The 18,490-nt window shown below is 40.2% G+C and overlaps 1 long non-coding RNA gene across 2 annotated transcripts in view; it reads right to left on the bottom strand.

Annotated features, from left to right (window-relative positions):
• The window catches only part of LOC126064886 (uncharacterized), a 339,348-nt gene that overhangs the window by 259,671 nt on the left and 61,187 nt on the right, over positions 1–18,490 (bottom strand). The window lies entirely within an intron of this gene.

The following is an 18,490-nucleotide window of genomic DNA, read 5'->3' as shown; positions in this document are numbered from 1 at the left end:
AAATTCAGTATCACAAAATAGGTAAGCTATCTAAAAACCAAACCAAACCCACTGCCGTTGAGTCGATTCCGACTCATAGTGACCCTATATGACAGAGTAGAACTGCCCCATAGAGTTTCCAAGGAGCACCTGGTGGATTCGAACTGCCAACCTCTTGGTTAGCAGCCATAGCACTTAGCCACTACACCACTAGCATTTCTGGTATCAGTAGCTTAAAATTTCTCAAAGCACATTTAGGAGAAAATATTATAAAGCCACTTTTGAAAATCTAGACCCGAATCATTAAAATTTTGTAAATAAATTAGATTCAAATTGGGGGACTATGTCTAACACTTTTGAGATGAAGATCTTTATGTGAACGTGGGTGCTGTATTAATTAATTACCTCTAGTAAACTTTCCTTGCTTACTAGGCATGTTTTAATAAAATCAAGCAGAAACAGAGTATCTGTAGTGATTACTGGAGAAGGGCATTCACCTGGACACAATGATTTTGGTTTGTTTAAAAAATTCAAACTATGCAACCTAATATGCCTGAGAGGTCCTTGGCATGCAGAGGGTCATCGAAAAAGAGGAAGACCCTCAATGAGATGGACTGACACAGTGGCTGCAACAATGGGCTCAAACATAGCAACAATTTCAAGGATGGCGCAGGACGGGGCAGTGTTTCATTCTGTTGTACACTGGGTCACTGTGAGTCAGAACTGACTCTACAGCACCTAACAACAAGAAATTTTCCTTGCTTACTTGGCAAGTGTGATGGTTAAGATTGTGTGTCAACTTGGCTGGCTGTAATTCTCAGTGTTTCAGCAGTTGTATAATGTTGTGATTGCTTCCCTGTTGAAACTTGATACATGATCACCCCCATCATGGAATCTGCTGAATGGTTCTGGTGGGGGTGGGGCCTGTGGTGGCTCACTGCCCCCTCAGCCTTCATCTCTCCACCTTCTGCTGCCTACTTCCTTCCTTCTCACCTTGCCAAGGTTGCTGGCTTGTTCTGGATCCAGCTGCTGTCTCTTGTCTGACCTTTGGTTCTTGGGACTTGAGCTAGCAGCTTACTTGTCCATCTTGGGATTCATGGATCTTCACAGCCTGCGAGCAAGAGTCCTGCTCCCCAACCTACCTAACTTGGGTTCACCAGCCCCTGCAGCTACATGAATCAGGAGAAACCTTGCGGTCTTGCCTGCCAACCTTGGGATTCCTTGACCTTCACGCTCTGTGAGCGGGAGCCCTGCCATCCAACATGACGATCTTGGGTTCACCAACTTCTGTGGCTCTGTGAATTGGGAAAGGCATTCTATCCTGGTACACAGACTTGGGATATTCCAACCTCTACAATCGTGTGACCTGTTTCCTTGATAAATCTCTCACTATATATAGTTATATGATTTACTGGTTTTGCTTCTTTAGAGAGCCCAACCTAAGACAGCATGTTTTAATAAAATCAAGCAGAAACAAAGTATCTGTACTGGTTATTGGAGAAGGGCATTGAGCTGAACATAGTGATCTTTGTTTGTTTAAAAATTTTAAATGATGCAACCTAATATGCCTGACAGGTCCTTGGCATGAACCAATCAAAAACCAGAGAAACTGTATCATTTAGCCATCAACTTTGCTCTCTTCCTATTCATGTTAACCACGCACATAGTAAAACACTAGAAGAATTTTTTAAAATGAGAGAGAGAGAGATGAAACATCCCAAAAGGTCAAAAATCAATGATCCTTTTACAGATGGGACTCCTGGGAAACCCACGTACTTTGCTTTTAGCTAGGGTCTAAGACTGCTTCTTGAATACTAGGTTTTTGATGATATAAATCAATGATTTCTTTAAGCAAGGGCCTCTAGGGACCAAAGGGATGCTACCTTTGAAATATCGAATAGTCTCTGCCAGTAAAGGAAGGACTTCCAAGCATAATCTTGGATTATGCATTGCTATCTAATAGAGAAGAATTAAATTTCAAGAATAATGATTTTCACATTAAGACGTAGAACCTTATCCAGGTTGGCAAGAGGGTGGAAAATAGGAGTTCTTATGTCCTGCCGGTGGGAGGAAACAGTGATACTTTCTTAGACTACAGTGTGAACATTCAAATCAAGAATGAAAAAACATATATATGTGCACTTTGACTATTGGATTTTATCTCAACAAAATAGTCTTTGGTGTTACAAAGGATGTAATTACATGGTGGATGGGCTAATTTATTTACAGAAATTCATAAATCAGAACACCATGCTCCATGATTTTTGCAGAAACGATTTATTGACAATGAATGCTGAAGATATAGTAAAAGATCAAGTTGAAAGATAAGCATATAAGAATCTCTTTATTAAAAGCATAATTAGACATACGAGAGGGGCTGATAAGATAGAAAAACATTAACAGAGGTTATCTCTGGGTGTGGGATTATGAATGATTTTCATTTCCTGCTTTGTGCTCTTATTTTGTTTTTCCTCAAATGTTTTACAATAAACATGTATTTCTTTTTTGTAATTGGATGGTATAATAAACGCAACTTTTAAAGAAAGGTTCTAAACTTCAGTACTATTGATATTTGGGGCTGAAAAACTCTTTGTTGTGGGGGTGTGTCTTGAGCACTGGAGGATATTTAACAGTATATCTGGCCCCTACTCAGTAGATGCCAGTAGAACACCCCCTTTTATAGCTGTGACATCAGAAATGTCTCCAAATTTTGCCAAATGTTCCCTGGAGGACAAAATCACCCCAGTTGAGAATCGCTGCCCCAATATGCCTATGCATTAGTGAAATTCAGAATCTTTAAAGATTGAACTTAAAGAACTGTTATGGATAACCACGTATTTCTGATCTTTGAGTTTGGCATAAAATAAAGACAGGAGTGAGGTGGAAGATGAGAGGGGTTATACCAGTTTGTTAAATCCAGTGTCCTTGATGATTTCAGGAAGGAGACAGTCCTCAACAGTGGAAAAATAGCCTTTGTGGCACATATCTTCATCCCATACCAGTTCATTACTATACTCCAGCCAGCCTGTATGGTGTTCTGAGGTCTTGTGTACACCAAAGATACTCCTATAAGGCAGCGGGGTATAAGGACATAGGGTTGGAGGACCCACGTGTCTGAACAGTGGGGCTGTCCTCGAGATTTTGTTTCATTACCTCTAAAAGGCAGCCACTGGGTGGCACAGAATTGAGGATACTTGTCCATGATTGTATATAGCTAGATCCAAATTCTCATTCTGACTTACCATTGTCTCAGTTATCTTTAAACATTTAAACATTGTCTTATTTACCAATGCTGCTATAACAAAAATACCACAAGTGGGTGGCTTTAACAAACAGAAATTTATTTTCTCATAATTTAGGAGGCTAGAAGTCCGAATTCAAGGAGCCAGCTCTATGGGAAGGCTTTCTCTCTTTGCTGGCTCTGGGGGAATGTCCTTGTCTATTTTGATCTTCTGTTCCTTTGCTCAGAGTTCTGGTAGCACACTGGTTAAGTGTTCAGCTGCTAATCAAAAGGTTGGCAGTTCAAATCCACCAGCTACTCCTTGGAAACCCTGTGGGACAGTTCTACTCTGTTCTACAGGGTGGCTATGAGTCAGAATCGACTCAATGGCAATGTGGTTGGTTTGGTTGGGTTCCTTGGCTGCTTAGTGATTGTCATATGACACAGCACTTATCTTCCCCCGTCTCTGCTTCCTTGCCTAATCTGATCTTTTTATATCTCAACAGAGATTGATTTAAGACACACCCAATACTGATACTGTCTTATTAGCACAACCCTTATAACAACAGGTATAGGGGTTAGGATTTAAAACACATATTTTTGGAAGATATGATTCAATCCATAACAACCATATTACACCATCTTCTAAATTTGCATCTCCTCATATGAGAAGCTGGTATATTAAATGGTGTGCTGCCCACCACATGGGAATTCTATGAATTTCACTCAAGAGTATGCATGAGACACTTCCTGGTAAATTTTAAAGCACTGAATAAACATCAAGAGCTATTATGAATACTGTTATTATTACTTTGTGATCCATGGTAGCGGCCAAACCCTAGCAGGTAACAAGGACACTAAAGCATTAGCATTTTTGAAGCAACACTTTAGGTTTCATCTTTCTTTACTATTAAGTGTTTAGAGAAAAAAAAGAAAGAAGGAAGGAGAGAGAAAAAAAAAGGAAAAGGAAGGGAGGGAGGAAGGGGGGAGAGAGAGAAAGAGGGAGGGAGAGAGAGAAGAAAGAAAAATATGGCCCTTACAGTGGAGACCGAGCATAAGATTTTGGTGAGGTTTAAGTCACCTGGGCACAACTGATACACTACACAAAAGGCCCTATGTACTCTGTGCCAGAGTAAAAGATTCTAGCTATTGTAGTATTGCCTATGACATTCAAAAAATATTAATTGGCAAGCATTTCTGGCATTTCAATTTTTAGTGTAGAGGCCCTTGATGCTGAATTTCTCATAGATCCTCGGTTGAAGTAGTCATTTCAACCTAAGGAGTACTAATTGACACCTATTATGTGTTCAGGGGATGAAACCAAAAGTTCCATATGTTCCCAACCAACCTACCCTTTGTCACTATAAAGAACCTTGTTTAGATCACTCTCCACACCACTGCCTTTTGCAATGGACAGTAAGTCTCTAAAACAATTTGAGACCCACCTGAAAAGGAGGTGAGAATGGTTAGACCACTTGAAGAATGTAATCCATGTCACTGAATTGAACAAATTGTTGAACTGGTATATGTTCTGCATACACCATATGTTGTTGTTGCATATTGTCAACAACAACAAAAAATATAATAAATTCTTTGAGAAGTTTCTATTGGTTCCACATCACCTATAAAATGGGGAAGAACTTATCTTTTCTTATCAAATTATTCCTAATCTATTCCATCTACCTGTCCAGCCTCATCCCCCCTCCTTGTTCATATTCAAGCAATATTGGTCCACGTGAAATGCCAAGATTTTATACTGCTTTCTCATGCTTCCATGAATATATTCATTACTGATAAATGTCCTCTGCTACTGGTGTGTCTGACAAATCTCTACTTATTCTTTATATCTGACTCAGTTACTATCCCTCTATAAAAACTGTTCCTTATACAGTTAAGCAGAGTTAGGCACTCTTTATATTCTACACAATTCAGTCATATATACCTCTGTTGAAACAATCACATTAACTCTTTTAGAAAAGGAGATATGCCCTCATCTCTGTTGCCTAGCAGTGTCCATCCATCATCCATTCCCAGTAACCGTCCAATGTGTGAGTGATGCTCACCAAAGCACCATCCTTTCCCCAATTCTTCCTGCTCCCTGAGACCCACATGAGTTTCCTATTAAAGACAAAAGTGAGAAATAGTTTTTCGTCACTCTCTCATCTTTTGCTGCTCTGAGAAAGATCAGTCCTATACTTTCTTAAAATTTCTAATAACTGATGATCAGACCTAAAACAGATATGTCATCTCCTAAATAAATACATAAAACATGATATTAATTATTTCCAGAAGAAGAAATACAATCTCATCCAGGAAATGGACACTCAAAATAGCATGCCTGGTGCAAACACAAGAACCAATCCATTGTTCTTGGTAAATTATTATCAGACCAACCACTGAAATGAGTGCTATCATGCCAGGCAGCTGATGGACGGTCACAGAGGGTTGAAATTGTGTTTGAGAGGCCAAAAGTTCAACTGATTCACCTTGTGGAGGCATTTATCCCTCTAAGGCAGGGCTTGAACCAGTTCTTCCTGGTTCAGTTACAGCCAAGGAAGTGAAACCAAAACAGATCCAAATTTTCAAAATTTGGGTGAATTGGAATGATAACTGGAATGGGAAAAAAAATCTCCCTCTTAGAAAACAAGGGCAACATACGTGTTACATAGCAACCAAATCTCTTGCCTGTGGGATTTGGAGCAGAGTTGTGCCCCACAGTAGTGCCCCACTCAAAGCTGGCGGTCAGCTGCGCTGCTTTGAATATGTGTTGCTCTCCACAGCCTTGCCAATAACCCAGTCTCACGATTCAGGCTCCTAAAAGGGCTCACCACACCTCTTCTGAGTCTCCCATTCCAGGGCTTTGACTCGTAATTTTCCCCATTCTGGTTATCATTTCAGATCACCCAGATTTTAAAAACTTGGGTCTACTCTGGTTATGCTTCATCAGCCATGACTGAACCAGTTCAAGCCAGTCCAAAACCCTGTCTAAAGCACTAGGAAGTTAGATAAGAAGCCGGTTTTTAGGTGGCTGCCAATCATTGTTCTGGATAGATCCGTATGCTTTGCTTAAGGGAATGTTTGTGTCCAACATCTAAAATGAACTTTTCTTTAGCAATACCTTTTGCAAATAAATGAGAATAGGGAAACACGCACAATAGACCTGGAAATTGAAAGATGCACAAACAATACTAGTTAACCAGGGATGGTAAAGGAGTGGTGGGAGGCTGCGGTTTCTAATTCCAGACACCATTATAAGACATTTCCATCATTCCCTGAAGGTTTCTGTTCCAGAGATACATTAATATAATATGTTTGCCCAATGGCACTAGTGTTATTATAATCAGTAGCCATCAAATCTACTGAATTATAGTTATAATACCACCTTGCATTTAAAGACTTTAAATCGGTGCTTTATGCCCTTACAATATTTCTTTATCCTTCAAACAGCACTGAGAAGTACTCAGGGCAATTCAGCTGTCAGCACTTCAGTGCTTATTCATGATAGACACACACATCAGGGAAGCACAGGTCAGATATGTATGCCCTTCTGCGCTACATTTCCCTCTGCAATTGCCATTCCCAAGGCTTACTACTTATCTAAAGTGGTGTTGCAAATTTCCCAGCACAATAAGCTGCGCTCACTTGGCTACACGCCACCAACAACACTGCTGGTGTTGCCTTCACAGAGCACAAGGAAAACCTAAGCAAGTTTTCCCGACCTTGAGAAATGGAACAGAAAGTTTCTGGAGCCAAGTGCAGTGGATGGTCATAAAAGGGATGACAATGGAAAGCTAGTTCTACACCTGCCTCGGGGTTTCTTCGGTTTGCTCCAGGGAACAATCCTCACTCTCACCTCTAAGCTCTTTTTTGAATCCATCCAGAGGTGCCTCAGAAGAAAAGCCTGGCAATCCACTTCCGAAAAATCATCCATTGAAAACTCTACGGAGCACAGCTCTACTCTGACACACGTGGAGTTGCCATGAGTTGGAATTGACTGGATGGAATTGACTCTGTCAGAAACTCCACCCAGCTCCCACCTCTGCACCCATTACCATTGCCCACCTCCACCTAGATAACATCAACTATCATCAAAACTCTGCTTTCCAGGCATCGCCACACGTTCCCCCAACTCAACTCCTAGGTCTGTATCGGTTGCCTTACCTCCCTACTGCCACAGGCACTAAAACCAAAACCAAACCAGTTGCCATCGAGTCGGTTCATGTGTTGCAGAGTAGAACCACACTTCATGGGGTCTTAATGGCTGCGACCTTTCAGAAGCAGATCTCCAGACCTTTCTTCTGAAGTAGCCCTGATTGTGTTTGCACTGCCAACCTTTCGGTCAGTAGTCACCTGCTTGACTGTTTTCAGCACTTAAGGACTCCCAACAAGCACAAATCACCTCTTTTTACAGTATTTCTAACCCTCTGGTGTAATTGCTAGTAACACTGTTATACAAAACAAACTAAAAGAAAATTGTTTGCCTTGCATCTCCAGAGTTTTGCACAAAACTCAAATCCAAACCCACTGCTATCGAGTCGATTCTGACTCATACCAACCCTACAGGACAGAGTAGAACTGCCCCATAGGGTTTCCAAGGAGTGCCTAATGGATTTGAACTGCTGACCTTTTGGTTAGTAGCCAAGCTCTTAACCACTGTACCAGCACGGTGTCTGCTAAATGGTAAAAGTTTCCATCCAGTCAGTTCCAACTCATGGCAACCCCACGTGTGTCAGAGTAGAGCTGTGCTCCATAGAGTTTTCAATGGCTGATTTTTTGGAAGTAGATTGCCAGGCTTTTCTTCTGAGGCACATCTGGATGGATTCAAACCTCCAACCTTTCAGATGACAGCCCAGTGCGTTAACTGGGCACCACCCAGGGACATCCTTTCTCTCTGTCTGTCTCTCTCTACACACACACACATACACACATGCATGTATGTGCAGACACATATATATAAAACTCCAACACACACATAATCCTAAAGTACTCCTTTATCTGGTTTTCTGCATTAGTTAGCTTTCGTTGTTAAAACAACACCCCTAGAACTAGTAGCTTAAAACAACATTTGTTCACCTCACTCAGGTTTCCATGGACCTACTAGGAGATCACTCTGCTCTGGGCTGACTCTACTGATCTCAGCTGGAAGCCCTAATGGGTCATCAGTTACCAGCAGGTTAGCCTGGGATTTTTTCACAAAGTAGTTAGTTGCAGGGTTCCCAAGAGCGGCAGAGGAAGGAAGGCCCCAGTGTGCAAGCACTTAGCAAGACTCTGCTTGCATCAGAGACTTCCCACGACCACAGCAGGTCCCTTGACCCAGACAAATCCGTGTGAGGACTCCTGTGGCTACCGTGAGATGTGAACAAACTAAGGACCAACACTGCAACATTGCCAAACTTTTCTTAATAAATCTGATCACTGATTCTTACGTCTTGATGAGATGTTTCTTTTCCCCAGATACTCCTATGCCTGCCAACATGAGAAACTTCTTTTCCTTCACAATAATAAATACAACTCTGATGGTGCTCATTAATAGAGTGATTTACTCTTGAGAGCTAGAAGGGATGGGAACCAGAAAAGGAATACGATTTTGAGGCTTCGTCCTAAATGTATTATGCATTTCCTACTAAGCCATTCCCCACATCAGGAAGCACTCATTTTTCAAGATCTTAAAATGCAGTTATTTGTACTATCAAAGCAAAAATATGTGCACTCCTTGAAATATGTTGATACACTCATTCCCTTTGACTTGCCTCAGCCTCTTTCCCTAACCACTCATTAAATAAACGTGTGGCAATAAAGTGTGTGCTTCCAGAGGTGGCTTCTCAGTCACAAATTCCCAGTTCAACTTGTTTGGTAAAGCTGATTAAAAATGAAAGTGTGTTATTTTAACCGGCTCCTTTCCTTTCTCTACACATCCTAAATCCCTTTCATTATCCAGCTTTCCTTTCCCAAGAAATTACAGGGGGTATTTTTGGGATTTACAGCCTTAAGTCTCTTAAGCCAACTTCAACTGACCACGTCAGCCTGTGTTCACAAGCTCCTTACAAAGAAGCCCCTGGAACAGAGAAGGATGTGTTTACTAGAATGTGGCTCCCCAGGGATGAGCCGGGCACATCTGTAATTCTAAGGAGAGTGTAATGAGGAAAAACCGGTGGCATCCTGAATGGCTCACAGCTGTTCTGGAAGCTGATAAATAAGATGCTCGACAGGAGACCCCTAATTGGAGCTAGTTTTTCTTAAGTGGATACACAATAGGGTACATGACTGGGTGTTGGAATGTTGATAGTGTTGTTCACAGGTAACTTAGTTTGCCTTGTAAACAGTTCCCATTTCAAATGATAACGTCTTCTCTTTTCAAAAAAAAAAATATATATATATATATGTATATATAAAGGGTTCACTTTATCAAATAATTTTTTTTCACGCTAATTAGAGGCAAGCTAGCATGGTTTTTCCTGGTGGTTTTCTGGATAAAAACTCCTTTAGTTTGGGAACCTGCCTCCTCTCTTCTTCCCTTCCTTTTTCTTCCCTTCTCTTTCTTCCCCACCCTTCTTTCCCTCATAACTTTCTTCCTTCTTTCATTCCTTCCTAGCCCCAGTGGGTCAGTGGTTAAAAGCTCAGCTGCTAACCAAAAAGTTGGCAGTTCAAATCCACCAGCCTCTCCTTGGAAACCCTATGGAGCAGTTCTATCTACTCTGTCCTGTAGGGTCACTATAAGTCAGAATCGACTCCATGGCAATGGGTTTGGTTTGGTAACTGGGAATTAATTATTCCAAAGCATTGAACAAATTATTCCCTTTTAGACCCTGACCACCTAATCTTAATGCCAAAATTCACTTGCTTGAGGACTGTGGCCTTATGGCCCTTTGGAGGAAATGTCTACAATGTTTAAATATTCATCTGAAAAATAACTAAATAGCTTCTAATAAAAAGATAAGAGATTGCAGAAGCAGAGAAAGACTAATGTATTCCTCCCGAAATTGTGTCATTCCAAAACCAACTGAAAGTCACTTTCCTTTTCTGGGTAAGATGCCTCTTTATATTTATGTAAGAGAAGGCATTGCTCATGTTGGGGGACTTGACTGCCACTCATCTGCTGCCCCTCTGGTTACCCTGACTTTAGCACCATTATCTAGCTGAAAATCGATGGCTTAGAGACTATTTTTTTGTTAACATCGTCATAATAATAACACTACCAATAAAGGACATAAAATCCATTGTGCTGTGCCTCCCAGTGCTTAAGGGGTATAAGAGGGAGAGAAATCCAAAACATTTTCAACAAGATATATACCTTCTTTCCACAAATTGAGCTAGTTTCCTTTTAAATGCAGTAAGAAATTCCCCACACCCCTTGTTTCTAAAGGTGTTTTGCCTTTAGGAATATTAATTCGCCCCATGGAGGGTGGATGAACCCCTGCAACTGTTGCCCTGAGATAATCTTGACCTTGAACAAAAATATTCCCTGAAGTCTTCTTAAAATCAAAAAATGGTTTAGCTTAACTAGTAAAAAAAAAAAAAAAAAAAAAAAAACTGCCTTGAGCATTATATTCTTTAAAGAAATATCTCTATGGGATCAAATTGACAACAGCAACTCGAAAGATTGGATGAGAACCTTAGGAGGCAGTGAGTTTATGCTAGTGAGGGAGGAATAACTCAGAAAAGGAGGATGAGAATGGTTGCACAACTCGAAGAATGTAATCAATGTCACTGAATTGTGCATGTAGAAACTGAATTGGTGTATGTTTTGCTGTGTATATTCTCAACAACAACAAAATAAATAAAACTTAGTGAAAAAAAAAGAAGCAACTCATCAGCCTCTATAAAAAAACAAAAACTTGTTTTACCATGAGTTTGTGAAAAAAAATGGAAAGTAGCCAGACATTCGTTCCACTATGAATAAAAGCAAAAGATGTGTTTTTCATTGTTTTTATAAGACAGAAAAAGAAATATTAGTTGCCACAGCAATACTTTTTGTCTTTCCCTATAGATCAGAATCTATTCATTCTATGTAGAGTATTTCAACCCCTTCCAGGATACTGGTTCTCAATTTAAAACATAAATAAATAATCTATAGTCGGATTGAGGCACTGGACATTCAATGGTAGAATTCTCTCTTCCCATGTGGGAGATATGGGTTCGGTTCTTGGCCTATGCACCCTATGTGCAGGGACGAATTACCCAATAAGCAAGGTATGCATGGGTTTACTTGTGTTTACTTACTAATCTATTGTGCACTATTTCACATGGGCTTCACCACATCTTTGAAATTGTGCACTACAGATTACTGAATAAGCACAAGTAAGCCTGTGCGTACCTTCCTTACTGTAAACTCATGCGTACCTTGCTTACTGGTTAATCTGCCCCTGCCACCACCCATCGGTGGAGGCTTGTGTGTTGCTATGATGTTGAACAGGTTTCAGCAGAGCTTGCAGACTAAAACAGACTAGGAAAAAAAAAGGCCTACAGATTTACTTCCGAAAACTAGCCACTGAAAGCCCTAAGGATCACCAATCATGGGGATGGGACAGGACCTGGCAGTGTTCAGTTCTGTTGTGAATGGGGTTGCCATGAGTTGAGGAGCCAACTCATTGGCAGCTAACAACAACAACAATAACTGGATTTAGAAGAACTAAGTACTTTTGTTAGATTATTTTAATTCTGTGAGAGTAAACACTGTTTCATCATTAAAATAAAGGGAGGAAAATTAGACTGTCAATCTCGCAATGTGGAGCCTCAAATAAAATTGTCATACTAATTCATATTTGGTGGAAACCAAAAGGGAAGAACACAGTTGGCATTTCTCAAGCTGAAAAAACTGAAGAAAAATTCAAGGCCCTAGTTGCAATACTGAAGGATTCTACAGGGAAAATACTAAACAACACAGGAAGTATTAAAAGAAGATGGAAGGAATATATAGTCACAAAAAGATTGTTCGATGTTCAACCATTTCAGGAGGTAGCATATGATCAGGAACAGATGGTACTGAAGGAAGAAGTTCAAGCTGGACTGAAGGCATTGGCAAAAAACAAGGATCCAGGAATTGACAGAATACCAACTGAGATGTTTCAACAAACGGATGCAGAACTAGAAGTACTCACTCGTCTATGCCAAGAAATTTGGAAGACAGCTTCCCAACCAAACAGCTGGAAGAGATCCATATTTATGCCTATCCCCAAGAAAGGTGGTCCAAACAAATGTGAAAATTATGGAAAAAATCATTAATATCACCATGCAAGTAAAATTTTGCTGAAGATCATTCAAAAGTAGCTGCAGCAGCATATCGACAGAACCACCAGAAATTCAAGCCAGATTCAGCAGAGGAAGTAGAACCACGGATATCATTGCTCATGTCAGATGCATCCTGGCTGGAAACAGATTACCAGAAGGATGGCTACCTGTGTTCTATCGACTATGCTGAAGCATTCAACTGTATGGATCATAACAAATTATGGATAACGTTTCAAAGAATGGGAATTCAGGAACACTTAATCATGCTCATAAGGAATCTGTACATGGATCAACAGGCAGTCATTCAAACAGAACAAGGGGATACTGCACGGTTTAAAGTCAGGAATGGTGTGTGTCAGGGTTGTATCTTTTCACCACACCTATTCAATCTGTATGCTGAACAAGTAATCTGAGAAGCTGGACTATATGAAGAAGAATGGGGCATCAGGATTGGAGGAAGACTCATTAACAACCCGTGATATGCAGATGACACGACCTTGCCTGCTGAAAAAGAAGCAGATTTGAAGCACTTACTGATGAAGATCAGAGACCACAGCCTTCAGTATGAATTACACCTCAACATAAAGAAAACAAAAATCATCACAACTGAACCAATAAGTAACATCATGATAAATGGAGAAAAGATTGAAGTTGTCAAGGATTTCATTTTACTTGGATCCACAATCAACAGCCATGGAAGCAGCAGTCAAGAAATCAAAAGACCTGCTGCAAAAGACCTCTTTAAAGTGTTGAAAAGCAAAGATGTCACCTTGAAGACGAAGGTGCCCCTGACCTAAGCCATGGTGTTTTCGATTTCCTCAAATGTATGTGAAAGCTGGACAACGAATAAGGAAGACCGAAGAAGAACTGATGCCTTTGAATTGTGGTGCTGGAGAAGAATATTGAATATACCATGGACTGGCAAGAGTGAACAAATCTGTCTTGGAAGAAGTACAACCAGAATGCTCCGTAGAAGCAAGGATGGTGAGGCTGCATCTCACATACTTTGGACATGTTATCAGGAGGGATCAGTCCCTGGAGAAGGACATTAGGCTTGGTAAAGTGGAGCGCCAGTGAAAAAGAGGAAGATCCTCAGTGAGATGGATTGACACAGTGGCTGTAACAATGAGCTCAAGCATAACAGCAATTGTGAGGATGGCACAGGACCAGGCAGTGTTTCATTCTGTTGTACATACGGTCGCTAGGAGTCGAAATCAATTCAACGGCACCTAACCACAACATACATCAGGTATGAAAATGAACTATTTCATTTAATAACATCAATAAGTCAATGATATACAATTTTCATTATCCCTGTTTATAAATGAGGAAATTTAAGCTAGTAGAGAATAAATAACTTGCACAAAATTAATAGCTAATAAGTGACAATATGAATATTAGGGTACTGTTTTATGAAATTGCATTTTATGAATTGGCTACATGAGGGCCACTCTCTGCCTTTAATGAAACAGCAAAGCAAATGCTGGCTCCACTTTAATTTTAACATCCTCCGATGAGTTAAAAATTAAAACAAGAACACAAGGACATTTATTATTAATTGCATATTCATTCATTTTTCATTTGGGTAGACATAATCAAAAGCCAAGTGGTGACTTCCTTGTGTACTCATTTTTTATACTGTGTTCCTAACTCTTTTAATAATGCAAATATTTTTTATGAGCATCCCTGGGGAACCAAAGGTGCTCTACGAAGAGATTTCTAAATATCACGATCTACTGCCGAGTGAAAACTGCAGGACACTTCTACAGTTTAAAGGGTCAGAGCCACAGGGTCTGTCAAAAGGGTCACCCAACACAAAAACAAGGCAGAAGGTTATCCAGTTTCTGGAATAAAGTAGCAGCAGGTATAGTCTTTACCAACAGGGAGAGAGGAGACATGAGGAGAATTTCTTGAAGGTAAATAAAAGTACATCACAGACCAGAAATGGCACCAAAGACAATCATTACACAACAGCTTGAATACTACAGAGATTCAGCTTTCCAAGTATTATTCTCCATACAAACAAATTGATTCAATTCAATTCTAACAAATATTTGAGGATTTACTATACACAAAACACCATGCTAGGTCCTGGGGTCTAAAAAAATGAATAAATTTAGTTTTTCCTGAAAGAATCTTTCTGAATGGTGGAAGTAGGCAAAGTACAGCTCATAAAAGGACTCATGTACTGTGCTAAGGATTCTGGCCTCCATCCTGGAAAAAAAAAACGCTGGTTAAGCAACTGAAAGGCCACATGGTCATTTACTTTCTCTTTCTACCAAAACACGTAACCATCTGGTAGCAAAATGGGAAATGGAATGGAGTGTGCCAGGCTAGATATGTGAAATCCCCTTCAGAGATTATTGCAAAGATCTCATCAATAGCTCATGCAGACTGCACTGTGGCAGTACTCACAGAAAGAGTAGAAATAATGGATTTGAGGTACTTTTGAGGTTAAAAGTAGTTAAAACTAGCAATTGATTGATGTGAGATATAGAAATATTTGGAATGACTCTAAGCTTTCTGTTCCAGGTTACTAGGAAGATGATGCAGAAGAAAAAAAAAATGGAGGAGAAATAGCAAATTGTTGGTGTCGGGGGAAGATGCTGACTTGTTGGCTTGTTAGTTTCAGGTGCTTAGAGATACCCAGAAGAAGATATTCTGTGGACATTAGGGTACAACGTAAAATTTCTAATAGATATGATTTGTTCCAAAAATCATAAACCATGGTCATCCCTTTAGCATTTTTTTTCCTAATCAATTATTTCAACCCTCATAAGCCTTATTAGTAGGAGGCCTATGTCCTACATTTTGAGGCTTCTATACTTTTTGAGGAAACCCTGGTGGCATAGTGGTTAAGTGCTACGGCTGCTAACCAAAGGGTCAGCAGTTTAAATCTGCCAGGCGCTCCTTGGAAACTCTATGGGGCAGTTCTACTCTGTCCTATAGGGTCACTACGAGTCAGAGTCGACTTGACGGCACTGGGTTTGGTTTTTTTTATATACTGTGATACTGGAAGCTATGCCACCAGTATTCAAATACCAACAGGGTCACCCATGGCGGACAGGTTTCAGCTGAACTTCCAGGTAAGACAGACTAGGAAGAGGGACCTAGCAGCGAAAACCTTACGAATAGCAGTGGAAGATGTCTCTTTCAGGTTGGAAGGCACTCAAAATACCACTGGGGAAAAGTTGCCTCCTCAAAGTAGAGTCGACATTAATGATGCGCACAGAGTCAAGCTTTCAGGACCTTCATTTGCTGATGTGGCATGACTCAAAATGAAAAGAAACAGCTGCAAACATCCATTAATATTAGGAACCTGAAATGTACAAAGTATGAATCTAGGAAAATTGGAAATCATCAAAAATGAAACAGAACCCATAAACATCGACATCCTATGCATTAGTGAGCTGAAATGGACTGGTATTGGTCATTTTGAATTGGACAATCATATGGTCTACTATGCTGGGAATGACAACTTGAAGAGGAATGGCGTTGCATTCGTTGTCAAAAAGAACATTTCAAGATCTGTCCTGAAGTACAACTCCATCAGTGACAGGATAATATCCATATGCCTACAAGGAAGACCAGTTAATACGGCTATTATTCAAATTTACCCACCAACCACTAAGGCCAAAGATGAAGAAATTGAAGATTTTTACCAACTTCTGCAGTCTGAAATTTATGGAACATGAAATCAGTATGCACTGATGATTACTGGTGATTGGAATGTGAAATTTGGAAACAAAGAAGAAGGATCAGTAGTTGGAAAATATGGCCTTGCTGATAGAAATGATGCTGGAGATCTCGTGATTGAATTTTACAAGACCAATGACTTCTTCACTGCAAATACCTTTTTTCACTGACATAAATGGCGACTATACCTCGCCAGATGGAATACACAGGAATCAAATCGACTACATCTGTGGAAAGAGATGGTGGGAAAGCTCAATATCATTAGTCAGAACAAGGCCAGGGGCCGACTGCAGATCAGACCATCAATTACTCATATACAAGTTCAAGTTAAAACTGAAGAAAATCAGAACAAGTCCACGAGAGCCAAAGTGCAACCTTGAGTATATGTCACCTTAATTTAGAGACCATCTCAAGAATAGGTTTGATGCATTGAACACTAATGTCCAGAAGGCCAGATGAGCTGTGGAATGACATCATGGCCATCATGCATGAAGAAAGCAAGAGGTCATTAAAAAAAACAGGAGAGAAATAAAAAACCTAACTGGATGCCAGAAGAGACTCCAAAACTTGCTCTGGAAGGTCGAGTAGCTAAAGCAAAAGGAAAAAAGGTTGAAGTAAAACAGCTGAACAGAAGGTTTCAAAGGGCGACTCAAGAAGACAAAGTAAAGCATTATGATGACATGTGCAAAGACCTGGAGGTAGAAAACCAAATGGGAAGAACACGATCAGCACTTCTCAAGCTGAAAGAATTGAATCAAAAATTCAAGCCTGGAGTTGCAATAGTGAAGGATTCTACAGGGAAAATATGAAACATCAAAAGAATATGAAAGGAATACACAGAGTCACTATACCAAACAGAATGGTTGATGTTCAAACATTTCAGGAACTGAAGGAAAAGGTGCAAGCTGCACCGAAGATATTGGTGAAAAACAAGGCTCATATTCAATCTGTATGCTGAGCAAATAATTCGAGAAGTCTAGACTATATGAAGAAGAATGGGGCATCAGGATTGGAGGAAAACTCATTAACAACCTGTGATATCCAGATAAAATAACCTTGCTTGCTGAAAGTGAAGAGGACTTAAAGCACTTACTGATGAAGATCAAAGACCACAGCCTTCAATATGGATTACACCTCAACATAATGAAAACAAAAATCCTCACAACTGGACCAATAAGCAACATCATGATAAACAGAGAATATATTGAGGCTGTCAAGGATTTCATTTTACTTGGACCCACAGTCACCTCCCATGGAAGCAGCAGTCAAGGAATCAAGATGCACTGCATTGGGCAAATATCTTGCAAAAACCTCTTTAAAGACCTCTTGAAAAGCAAAGATGTCACCTGAAGACTAAAGTGCGCCTGACCTAAGCCATGGGATTTTCAATTGTCTCATATGTATGTGAAAGCTGGACAATGAATAAGGAAGAGCGAGGAGTTCATGCCTTTGAATTGTGGTGTTGGGGAAGAATATTGACTATACCATGGACTGCCAAAAGAAGAACAAATCTGTCTTGGAAGAAGTACAACCAGAAAGCTCCTTAGAAACAAGGACGGGAGACTGCATCTCACATACTTTGGACATGTTATCAGGAGGGATCAGTCCCTGGAGAAGGACATCATGCTTGATAAAATACAGGGTCACTGAAAAAGAGGAAGACCCTCAGTGAGATAGATTGACACAGTGGCTGCAACAATGGTTCAAGCATAGCAACAATTGCAAGGATGGCAAAGGACCGGGCAGTGTTTTGTTCTGTTGTGCATAGGGTCACCATGAGTCTGAACTGACAACAACATCAAAAACATAGTTTTTCAATCCTCTAAAAAACCTGGGCACCTAATAAGTCCAAAGGAAGTCAGTCACAGAGTCACATGTTACGCAATAGAATATTGGGTGTGGCTAGTTCATTATTATTTATTTCTCATGGCCACATGGTATATTTGTGGTTCCTGTTGGTATGAGAGATGATTTTTGTCCACTGCCAGAAAAAGAACTTCATTGCTACAGGTCTATGAAAAAGCTTGCAAGTTAAGACAATTCCTCTTTTTTTTTTTTTAAAGCTGTTTGCCAATGGCTGCTGCATACTGGGACTTCCAAATAAGGACCGTCAATGCACTCTAACTTTTTCCACTTACTTCCATTCAAGCTCAATTGTCCCACGGTGGTTCATTCCAAAGAAATCACTATATTAGGCTCAGGTTGGCCTCAAACTGCCTTCCTCCAGAATACTCCAGGCCCTTCAGCTGTTCCAGGTGAGACAGTCTACGTAGCCTATGCTCTCCTGATGAATTTCTTCCTTGGGATAATTGTTTTGCCTTGATGATAATCTTGTTTGGGACTGTCCTGGTTAACGGTTATCAGCTT

Source organism: Elephas maximus, chromosome 21 (genome assembly GCF_024166365.1).
Source record: "Elephas maximus indicus isolate mEleMax1 chromosome 21, mEleMax1 primary haplotype, whole genome shotgun sequence".
NCBI lineage: Eukaryota > Metazoa > Chordata > Mammalia > Proboscidea > Elephantidae > Elephas > Elephas maximus.
Note: the sequence above shows the minus strand (reverse complement) of the source record. Positions and strands in the feature narration are given on the sequence as shown.